Source organism: Bombina bombina, chromosome 1 (genome assembly GCF_027579735.1).
Source record: "Bombina bombina isolate aBomBom1 chromosome 1, aBomBom1.pri, whole genome shotgun sequence".
Classification (NCBI taxonomy): domain Eukaryota; kingdom Metazoa; phylum Chordata; class Amphibia; order Anura; family Bombinatoridae; genus Bombina; species Bombina bombina.
Genome location: NC_069499.1, coordinates 189,594,393 through 189,606,614, shown reverse-complemented (window position 1 = coordinate 189,606,614; position 12,222 = coordinate 189,594,393).

Below are 12,222 nucleotides of genomic sequence, written 5' to 3'. Positions count from 1 at the left end.
CCAATGTGTCTCCCCATTCAAAATTGTGTGATAATTGTGCCATAGCGTCCAAACAAAGTAAGGACAGTACTGCCACAGATAATTCCTCAGATGAGGGGAGTAGACATGATACTACATCATCTCCTACTGTGTCTACACCAGTTTTGCCCACGCAGGAGGCACCTAGTACATCTAGCGCGCCAATGCTTATTACCATGCAACAATTGACGGCTGTAATGGATAACTCCATAGCAAATATTTTATCCAAAATGCCTGCATATCAGAGAAAGCGCGATTGCTCTGTTTTAAACACTGAAGAGCAGGAGGGCGCTGATGATAATTGTTCTGTCATACCCTCACACCAATCTGAAGGGGCCATGAGGGAGGTTTTGTCAGATGGGGAAATTTCAGATTCAGGAAAAATTTCTCAACAAGCTGAACCTGATGTTGTGACATTTAAATTTAAATTAGAACATCTCCGCGCACTGCTTAAGGAGGTGTTATCTACTCTGGATGATTGTGACAACTTGGTCATTCCAGAGAAATTATGCAAGATGGACAAGTTTCTAGAGGTTCCGGTGCACCCCAACGCTTTTCCTATACCCAAGCGGGTGGCGGACATAGTGAATAAGGAGTGGGAGAAGCCCGGCATACCTTTTGTTCCCCCCCCTATATTTAAGAAATTATTTCGTATGGTCGACCCCAGAAAGGACTTATGGCAGACAGTCCCTAAGGTCGAGGGGGCAGTTTCTACTCTAAACAAACGAACTACTATTCCTATCGAGGATAGTTGTGCTTTCAAAGATCCTATGGATAAAAAATTAGAAGGTTTGCTTAAAAAGATTTTTGTACAGCAAGGTTAACTCCTACAACCCATTTCGTGCATTGTTCCTGTCACTACAGCAGCGTGGTTCTGGTTCGAGGAACTAGAAAAGTCGCTCAGTAGAGAGACTCCATATGAGGAGGTTATGGACAGAGTTTACGCACTTAAGTTGGCTAACTCCTTTATTTTGGATGCCGCTTTGCAATTAGCTAGATTAGCGGCGAAAAATTCAGGGTTTGCAATTGTGGCGCGCAGAGCGCTTTGGCTAAAGTCTTGGTCAGCGGATGTATCATCCAAGACAAAATTGCTTAACATCCCTTTCAAAGGTAAATCCAGGAAGGTCAATTTATGACTACCGTGGATCTAAAGGATGCGTACCTACATATTCCTATCCACAAAGAACATCATCAGTTCCTAAGGTTCGCCTTTCTGGACAAACATTACCAGTTTGTGGCCCTCCCATTCGGGTTAGCCACTGCTCCAAGGATTTTCACAAAGGTACTCGGGTCCCTTCTAGCGGTTTTAAGACCGAGGGGCATTGCAGTAGTACCGTACTTGGACGACATTCTAATACAAGCGTCGTCCCTTTAAAAAGCAAAGGCTCATACAGACATCGTTCTGGCCTTTCTCAGATCTCACGGATGGAAGGTGAACATAGAAAAAAAGTTCTCTGTCTCCGTCAACAAGAGTTCCCTTCTTGGGAACAATAATAGATTCCTTAGAAATGAGGATTTTTCTGACAGATGTCAGAAAGTCAAAACTTCTAAGCGCTTGTCAAGTTCTTCACTCTGTTCCACGTCCTTCCGTAGCTCAGTGCATGGAAGTAGTAGGGTTGATGGTTGCAGCAATGGACATAGTTCCTTTTGCGCGAATTCATCTAAGACCATTACAACTGTGCATGCTCAAACAGTGGAATGGGGACTATACAGACTTGTCTCCAGTGATTCAAGTAGATCAGAAGACCAGAGATTCACTCCGTTGGTGGCTGACCCTGGACCATCTATCCCAGGGAATGAGCTTCCGCAGACCAGAGTGGGTCATTGTCACGACCGACGCCAGCCTAGTGGGCTGGGGCGCGGTCTGGGAACCCCTGAAAGCTCAGGGACTATGGTCTCGGGAAGAGTCTCTTCTCCCGATAAACATTCTGGAACTAAGAGCGATATTCAATGCTCTCAGGGCTTGGCCTCAGCTTGCAAAGGCCAGATTCATAAGATTCCAGTCGGACAACATGACGACTGTTACGTATATCAATCATCAGGGGGGAACAAGGAGTTCCCTAGCGATGAAAGAAGTGACCAAAATAATACAATGGGCGGAGAATCACTCCTGCCATCTATCTGCGATGAGGTGTGGAAAACTGGGAAGTGGATTATCTGAGTCGTCAGACATTCCATCCGGGGGAGTGGGAACTCCACCCGGAGATCTTTGCCCAGTTGACTCAATTATGGGGCATACCAGACATGGATCTGATGGTGTCTCGTCAGAACTTCAAGGTTCCTTGCTACGGGTCCAGATCCAGGGATCCCAAGGGGACTCTAGTGGATGCACTAATAGCACCTTGGACCTTCAACCTAGCTTATGTGTTTCCACCGTTTCCTCTCATTCCCAGGCTGGTAGCCAGGATCAAAAAGGAGAGGGCCTCGGTGATCTTGATAGCTCCTGCGTGGCCACGCAGGACTTGGTATGCAGACCTGGTGAATATGTCATCAGTTCCACCATGGAAGCTACCTTTGAGAAAGGACCTTCTTGTTCAGGGTCCATTCGAACATCCAAATCTGGTCTCCCTCCAGCTGACGGCTTGGAGATTGAACGCTTGATTCTATCAAAGCGTGGGTTTTCAGATTCTGTGATAGATACTCTGGTTCAGGCCAGAATACCAGTGACTAGAAAAATTTACCATAAAATATGGAAAAGATATCTGTTGATGTGAATCCAAGGGATTCCCATGGAATAAGATAAAAATTCCTAAGATTCTTTCCTTTCTGCAGGAAGGTTTGGATAAAGGATTATCTGTGAGTTCTCTAAAAGGACAGATTTCTGCTTTATCTGTCTTACTACACAAACGACTGGCAGCTGTGCCAGATGTTCAAGCATTTGTTCAGGCTCTGGTTAGAATCAAGCCTGTTTACAGACCTTTGACTCCTCCCTGGAGTCTAAATCTAGTTCTTTCAGTTCTTCAAGGGGTTCCGTTTGAACCTCTACATTCCATAGATATTAAGTTATTATCTTGGAAAGTCTTGTTTTTGGTTGCTATTTCTTCTTCTAGAAGAGTTTCAGAGTTATCTGCTCTGCAGTGTACTCCGCCCTATCTGGTGTTCCATTCAGATAAGGTTGTTTTGCGTACTAAGCCTGGTTTTCTTCCAAAGGTTGTTCCAACAAGAATATTAACCAGGAGATAGTTGTACCTTCTTTGTGTCCAAATCCAGTTTCAAAGAAGGAACGTTTGCTACACAATTTAGATGTGGTCCGTGCTCTAAAATTCTACTTAGCAGCTACAAAAGAGTTCAGACAAACATCTTCTCTGTTTGTCGTCTATTCTGGTAAAAGGAGAGGTCAAAAAGCGACTTCTACCTCTCTTTCCTTTTGGCTTAAAAGCATCATCCGATTGGCTTATGAGACTGCCGGACGGCAGCCTCCTGAAAGAATCACAGCTCACTCCACTAGGGCTGTGGCTTCCACATGGGCCTTCAAGAACGAGGCTTCTGTTGATCAGATATGTAAGGCAGCGACTTGGTCTTCACTGCACACTTTTGCCAAATTTTACAAATTTGATACTTTTGCTTCTTCGGAGGCTATTTTTGGGAGAAAGGTTTTGCAAGCCGTGGTGCCTTCCGTTTAGGTAACCTGATTTGCTCCCTCCCTTCATCCGTGTCCTAAAGCTTTGGTATTGGTTCCCACAAGTAAGGATGACGCCGTGGACCGGACACACCAATGTTGGAGAAAACAGAATTTATGCTTACCTGATAAATTACTTTCTCCAACGGTGTGTCCAGTCCACGGCCCGCCCTGGTTTTTTTAATCAGGTCTGATGAATTATTTTCTCTAACTACAGTCACCACGGTACCATATGGTTTCTCCTATATTTTTCCTCCTGTCCGTCGGTCGAATGACTGGGGTGGGCGGAGCCTAGGAGGGACTATATTGCCATTTCCTGTTGGGGAAGAGATATTCCCACAAGTAAGGATGACGCCGTGGACCGGACACACCGTTGGAGAAAGTAATTTATCAGGTAAGCATAAATTCTGTTTTTCTACTACAATGTTTTTTCCAAATATATTGATATTATCTAAAAATATCTTTATCTTTTACTAATTGCCATTATACTTATACTTTTCTTATAGCTATGCCTATTTATTTGTTTAATGCATGGCTTTAAATTCATATTCAAAATGTATCTACAAAACTTCAAATAGACTTTAAAGTTGAACTTTGCAAAAAAGTCATCAGGTAAGATTTTCTAAAGGATTGCAATATGTCACTGGGTGTATTTGTAACATATTTAGGGGTCTATTACAATTATTTAGAAAAGTTCTAAACAATTTTTTTTTTACAAAATTCACTATTAAAGTCTATGAGATTTTTGCACATAAATAATTTGATAAAGAACTGTAATAGCTGTTTATTTTTCAAATATACTATACACACATGCAGTAATAGACAGACATGCACACACGGACAGTAATAGACAGAGACATGCACTCACAGGCAGTAATAGACAGACATTAACACACAGACAGTAATAGACAAAGAGATTCACACACAGACAGTAATAGACAAAGACATTCACACACAGACAGTAATAGACAGAGAAATGCACTCACAGACAGTAATAGACAAAGACATTCACACACAGACAGTAATAGACAGACATGCACTCACAGGCAGTAATAGACATGCACACACAGGCAGTAACAGACAGAGATATGCACACACAGACAGTAATAGACAGAGACATGCACACACCGGCAGTAATAGACAGAGACATGCACACACAGGAAGTAATAGACGGAGACATGCACACACAGGCAGGGATAGATAGGCATACACACACACACACACAGGCAGTAATAGACAGAGACATGCACACACAAGCAGTAATAGACAGAGACATGCACACACACAGGCAGTAATAGAGAGAGACATGCACATACAGGGATAGATAGGCATATACACTCACACACACACTCAGGCAGTAATAGAGAGAGACATGCACATACAGGCAGGCATGGATAGGCATACACACACACAGGCAGTAATATTTCGTACCTGCTCTATGTTAAATGTTTGCATATATTGTGTATTATTATTGTTTTTTTGTATTTTATTGTACCCTATTGTATCAATGCAATGTTTTGTGGTCCCAGGACATACTTGAAAACAAGAGAAATCTCAATGTATCCTTCCTGGTAAAATATTTTATAAATAAATAAATAATAGGCAGATACACACACACAGGCAGGGATAGCTAGGCATACACACACACTCAGGCAGTAATAGCAGAAACAAGCACTCACATGTGAGTTTGTGAAAACTTGCCATTGTTATTATGGAGTAAATGGCGCATACACACACCCATCATTATTAAGCATTTGTAAACAATAAGTAAGTAAATACACACAAAAAAGGCATAATGTCAAAAAGATTTTTTTTCTTTTATTCAACAGTCCTTAACAGAAAACCTGTTCCTTAGTATGTGGAAACCCGATTTTTATAAAGCACCTTTTTAAATTAGCTCAGTAAAACGAAAAAATATGTACATATCATTATGTAAAAACCATGAATAATTTGTCATATGCATAAAGCATCACCTCTTTAGTGACAGAGATCAGTGAGATAGTCAACTACTTTCCTCAGGGTGATTTCTCTCCTTTTTACTTTCAGTTTTAGCTCTAAGTAGTTATCTGGTCTTAACACGTCCCCTTTGTGATCTTGTTGCTCCATTAGTATGATTGACATCCAATGCAGCCAATTAACATAACAGCTTCCTTTCAAAAATGTATATGCTTGTGATCTGTGTATTTTAACCTTTGCTATACCAGTAGTTTATCAAGCAAGCACTGCCACTTTAACACAATTAAAAAAAAAAAAAAAATATATATATATATATATATATATATATATATATATATATATATATATATATATATATATAAAAAATATAATAAAAAATATATATATATATATATATTTTATTTTAAAGTGCTCCCCAATGCGCCCCGGGCCACTGCCCAGTCTGCCCTCCCCTAGAAACGGCCCTGCACTGGGCTTTAGTGCCATTAGGACAGAATAGAACGTCCTAACGGTTTTTAACTCCTGTGCCGCCTCCGTTGCCTCCTCTGTGGTGGATCCGGTTGGGGGGACGTGCCTAGCACCCCAGGCACTCCCCCAGGATCCAATCAGCAGGATCATTGGCTGTTACAAGTGTATCTGTTTTCTCTCTTCCCTCACTGCAATCTGAGAAACAGAGGAAGGCAGATCTGTGTGCTGCAAAAAAAAAAAAAAGAGAGAGAAAAATAATAATATATATTTAAAATAATATATATTTTTTTGCTGCTGATCACAGAGCTGCTACTGTGATTAGCCTAATATCACTGTGATCAGCCTGTTAGGGCTTTGATCAGTGCCCAAAAGTTTGTGGGGATCTTAAGTTACTGTTAACCCTTTGCTTTTCTAATTTTTTTTTTAGTTTAAAAAATTAAAAAAACAAATAAATCTAAGGGAATAGGGTGGGTGGTAAATTGGGTGGTTTAGTGGGATTTTCGGGGAGGTGAAGTGGGAATTGGTGGTGGGGAAGTGGGAATTGGTAGAAAAAAAAATCCCTTATGGCACACTATTCAGCAGAAGAGGCTTATGCCATTCTTGCCGAAGATTCAGGGAGTGAAACCCTCTCTGCGCTGTCTGACAGAGCAACCCTTACGGCATCAGATATAGAGCCCCTGAGTGATGCATCTAATGCTGGTGCTCCCTCCCCTCCACCTAAAAGGAGGCGTTGCACAAATGACCAAAATTGGCTACCCTCAAATTTACAGACTCCTGGCATCACAACTGATGTTCCAGTATGTAAGCCAATAAATTATCTCTCCCTGATTCTGACAGATACCGTGTTTGAGCATATAGTTGCTTAAACAAATGTATATGCCAGCCAGTATCTGTCAGAAAATCCACAATCTCTGTATGTCATAAAAAATACCCGGCACCCCACTGACATACCTGAGATTAAAAAGTTTTGGGTCCTGACATTAGTAATGGGGATTGTGAAGAAACCCAGCATACGTTCTTACTGGAGCCAGAACCCCATCCTGGCTACCCCTCTTTTTCCAGGGATTATGAAGAGGGATAGATATAAACAGTTGCTGTGGTTTCTCCATTTTAATAATAATGTCCAGTGAAAAGAACTTCAACAAGAAAGGATCTGGCAAACAAAAATCAGTCACATTCTCAGACACTGAATATGAGGTAGACTCATCAGATAATGAAAACACAGAAGAGTGTGCTACAGAGATATTTCATTCACTACAGGAATTAGAGCCAGAAGAAGGTACCAGTGAGAAGTCAAAAAACGGGGAAGGTACAATTGCAGGAACAGCAAGAAAAAAACCCATAGAGGTAGAAGAGGCAAAAGTAACAACAAGAAAAACAAAAATAAAGCCCAAAATGACCGGTCAGGGCAACCAGGGATACAGGGGCAAGTCCTTCCACAAGAAATATGTGACAAGATCACAGGGACAGAAACAACAGACCCGAATTTAAATGTCATAAATTTATCTACTGTTTCTTTAAGTAAAACACAAATCTCTCTCTTATCTAAAGGTCTCAATTTTGTTCCCTCCGCACACTTCAACTTATTTGAAACTGTGTTAGATGTGAACCGGTATGTACGTAAACTCACTCTACAGAAACACTTTTATGAGATGAGTGAGCAGGAGTCTAACAAAACTGAGACAAAAAGAGCTACAAAACATGAAATTTCTGACAATCTGTTTTCTTTCTCTGAAATGTGTACCATAAATGACTTGAATGAATTAATTGGGGAGGGTGATACATACAATAATGACGTTTCTAAAGAATCAGAAGTGAGGTGTGATCATGTAAAGAAGAAAAGCTCCTTTTACCCTGTACATGCCCGTCCAAAAGCCTTGGACATTTTTCAGAAAACAATAGAGGAAAAACTAACTGTGCTCAGTGAAAAAAAACTCAAAGAAAAGCAAAAATCTTTCTAATCTAACAGCCAGTGAAAAACAAGCATTGAAAAGTTTATCTGATAATGATTCAATCCTCAGACCCTCAGACAAAGGAGGAAATGTAGTTATTCTTAATAAAACAGATTACATAATGGAGGCTAAGAGGCAACTGGATGATAAAGAGGTTTATAGCAAACTACAGACTAATCCCACGAAGTTATACAAAAATGAATTAGTGGGTATTATTTTGTTTGCTAAACATAATAATATAATTAGTGCTTCCACTAAAGATGCACTTATACCCTCTCATCCAGTTGCCCCTATCTTCCATTATTTTCCAAAAATACACAAAGATCCTGTGTGTCCACCAGGACGTCCCATTATTGCAGGGATTGGTTCCCTAAATGAACCTTTGAGTGATCTGATTGACACTTTTTTACAACCTTTGGTTAGAGGACTCTTAACCTATATACAGGATACAACTGCTATTCTAAATAAACTAGACAAAGTAAGATGGGAACCTAGTTTCAGATTTCTAGTGGTGGATGTCACCTCTCTATACACCTGTATACAAAACAATAAAGGTATGACTGCCATAGAATTTTTCCTTGATACATACAGTGATTATGACTCAGCGACCAAGAGTTTTATTTTAAGAGCTATAGAGTATCTCCTAACGCATAATTTCTTTATGTTTGGCACCGAGTTCTTTCTCCAGAGACGTGGAACAGCTATGGGGGCAAAGTTTGCCCCATCCTATGCCAACCTCTTTATGGAGTGGTGGGAGCTGTTCCACGTCTTTGGAGAAAGAAATCCTTTCAGAAATAGGATAAAGCATTTCTATAGGTACATTGATGACCTGTTCTTTGTATTTGAAGGAAGTGAATCGGAAGCAGATTCCTTTTGTGAATTTATGAATCAAAATGCTGATGGAATTAGATTTGTAGGAGAGAATAATGCAGAAACTATCAACTTTCTAGACTTAAAGATCTCTGCCAATGTGATTGAGAACAAAATAGAAACTAGTCTTTACAGAAAGCCCACTGCAGGCAATACTCTTGTCATTTAAATCCTGCCATCCCACACATGTACTCAGGGGCATCCCAAAGGGAGAATACATTAGGGCAAAAAGAAACTGTACAAATGAAAAACAATATGAGGAAAACAGTATGATAATCACTAACAGATTAAAACAGAGAGGTTACACTGATAACATACTAGATGCTGCCAAAGATAGTATAAAGGATATACCCAGGGAAAATTTCCTCAAGAATAGAGAGAAAGAAAACAAGCAATCTTCGACCACTACACCTAAATTCATAACTACCTATAGTACAGATTACCACAAAATCTGTGATATAATAAGGGAAAGTGTTCCCATTTTGTACACAGATCATATTCTGAAGGAAATAGTACAGCAAGGAATTAACTTCATACCCAAGAGAGGCAAAACCCTAGCCAATCATCTATCACCTTCTGATATAATGAATAAAAACAATACCAATTGGTTAAAAGGAAAGAAAGGTTTCTATAAATGCAGAAGAAAAGACTGCATAACTTGTGAACATGTACAAGAGGGTGACACGTTTCACTCCAGTACAACACAGAATGAACACAAGATACATTTTTTCATTAATTGCAAGACCACCCATGTGGTTTATCTCCTGACATGCAAAATTTGCAATTGTCAGTACGTAGGAAAAACGAAGCGTCCTATCAAAGACAGGTTCTTAGAACACTTACGGTCTGGGAAAGATGAAAAATCAGATACTCCTATATCCAGACATTTTAAAAGTCTGCATGATTCTGATATGTCAAGCTTAACTTTACAAGGAATTGATCATGTACCACATTGGAGAAGGGGTGGCAACAGGGAAGACAAGTTAAACAAACGAGAAGTCTACTGGATCTTCTCACTTAAGACAAGTAATCCCCAAGGTCTAAATATGAGAAGGGACCTAGATTTATTTACCTAAATAATTGCATTTCTTCTTTGCATGTGATCACTAATTATTAAAAAACTTGCCCTCCCCTTATACATATAGGATATATATATACCTATTTCTCTGTTTCTCACTCTTAAGGCTTTAAAAAGAAGGTTGTTCTTTCTAAATGTACTATTTTAAGCGAAACAAAGTAAACAGTTTTAATGGAATATATAGTGCTTTCTAGTCATAAAAAACATATTGTTGCAAACATTACCTTCTTAAAACTTGACAGTACTACTTAAACAATATTTATGATAGGTTTATATATTTTGAATTGTTTAGAATTGTTATAATACAGTAGTTGCAACTTTAGCACTATATATCACAACTTTTTCCGTTTACATGGTTAAAGGATAGCTATAAAACAATATTAGATTTACTATTTTCTCTTTTCATATAAAGTATTTAGAAATAAAAGTATACTATTTAGAGTCCATTGTTAACTTGTACCACTCCAAAATCTATACTGTGTCTTTAAATCTGTGGTATAAGTAAAGGTGTGTCAGAATAGTCCTACATGCAGTGAACAAGTGAGCATGCTCACGAAACATGTCTGCGTGACTATCTGACACACCTGTGTTGTGTTTTTACCTGTGAGCCTGTTGGGCCTGTGTGCCCTGTTATATGTTTTTAACGATGTGCCGCAATAAACTAACAGTTACTTTTACTATGGAGTGATTGTCTCTGTGGTGCGCCTCTCTACTGGATTAATGTGCATTTATTTTTAAGTTGGCAGACTTAATTTGGGGCCGCATAACAGGACTTTCCATATTTGCACCCACTCTCCTTTGAGCCGACAGGAGGATTTGTCTCTCCACCCCCTGCAGCAATCACGTTGGGAGTAGTGAATCGAGCGCTACACACACAGAACCTTTTGTGTACTTTTATTTAAAATAAGGCCCCTGGTAAACCACCTGTCCTAAAAATGTAAAGAAGTTTACATCCCTGGCCAGGACATTTGCATATACGAGTCCCTTATGAAATTTAAGGGGAGATTGCTTTTCAAGCAATATATACCATCCAAGAGGTCCCGCTATGGGGTAAAATTTTATAAACTCTGTGAATGCAGTTGTAATAACCGTTTACATATGAGATACAATTGTATTTTGTTTGTTGCTCTTTTGTACAATGAACCCAGGAGATACTGTTTCCACTGAGTAAATGTACTGTGAGCGTAGTTAATGGCCAGTGGTAATGAATGGTTTAGAGATCGTGTATAAGTTACACTTGTGGCTCTGGAGGTTATTTATACTATTTATAGATGTGACTTGTGGACGATAGTACTGTTCCTTTAAGTTACTCTGGCATGGTATAATCGTCAGTCTTCACACACACACACTCGGAATCCACATTCACACTAAAGTTCCACTCAGCATATTAAAACATAAAAAGCTGATGTTCCGGATCACAGGTAGTACAAGTGACAGCAGCGGTCTCTACTTATGCAAAAGGTATCCTAGATAGAAAGCAATTGATAACCAGATTAAGCAGAGAGGAATTCAGTTGTTACCTGCGAGTTGATTGCAGCTTGTATGGGTCTGAGCTGAGCGAGCGTGTGTGTGAGACTTACTTCCGGTCCTGCGGTGAAGGTAAGCGCGGTGATGAATCCAAGGAATAAACCGACTCCTGTCAGCTGTAGGTAATAGAACAACTTCAGTTGAAAGTATTTTCGTCAAGAAGATTTCCTATATACTTTGTGAAAGAGAGAAATTATCTTTAGTTAATTTTGAAGGAGGAATTGAGGTGATGCAAAAGTTAAGGGTATCAGCCTTAAAGGTAGTTGCAGACAGATTCACTGTGCTACAGGAAGTCCTTCAATATTCAGGCAAGGAATTGGGAAAACAGGAAGCCTTATAAAGGGTCACAGGTTAATGAAGGGATATACCTTAAAGGTATATCACATACCCCCCTTCTCAAGGACCCCAGTAGACTCCCTTGCGAGGGCTTTGCAGGGTAACGACGGTGGAAAGCAGTCTGAAGCAAAGGGGCATGGACATCTCGATGTGAAACCCATGAATTTTCTTCCAACCCATAACCTTTCCATTTGACCAGATATTGGAGGGTACCCCTCCGAACTCGGGAATCAAGTATACGTTCAACTTCGAATTCCGAATCATCCTGCAATTGCAAAGGAGGAGGAGGTGGGTTCGGAGGTTCGGAGATATAGGGTTTCAGTAAAGACACATGGAATACTGGGTGTAACCTGCAGGTAGGAGGTAGTTTCAGTTTAATAGCGTTAGGGTTAATGATG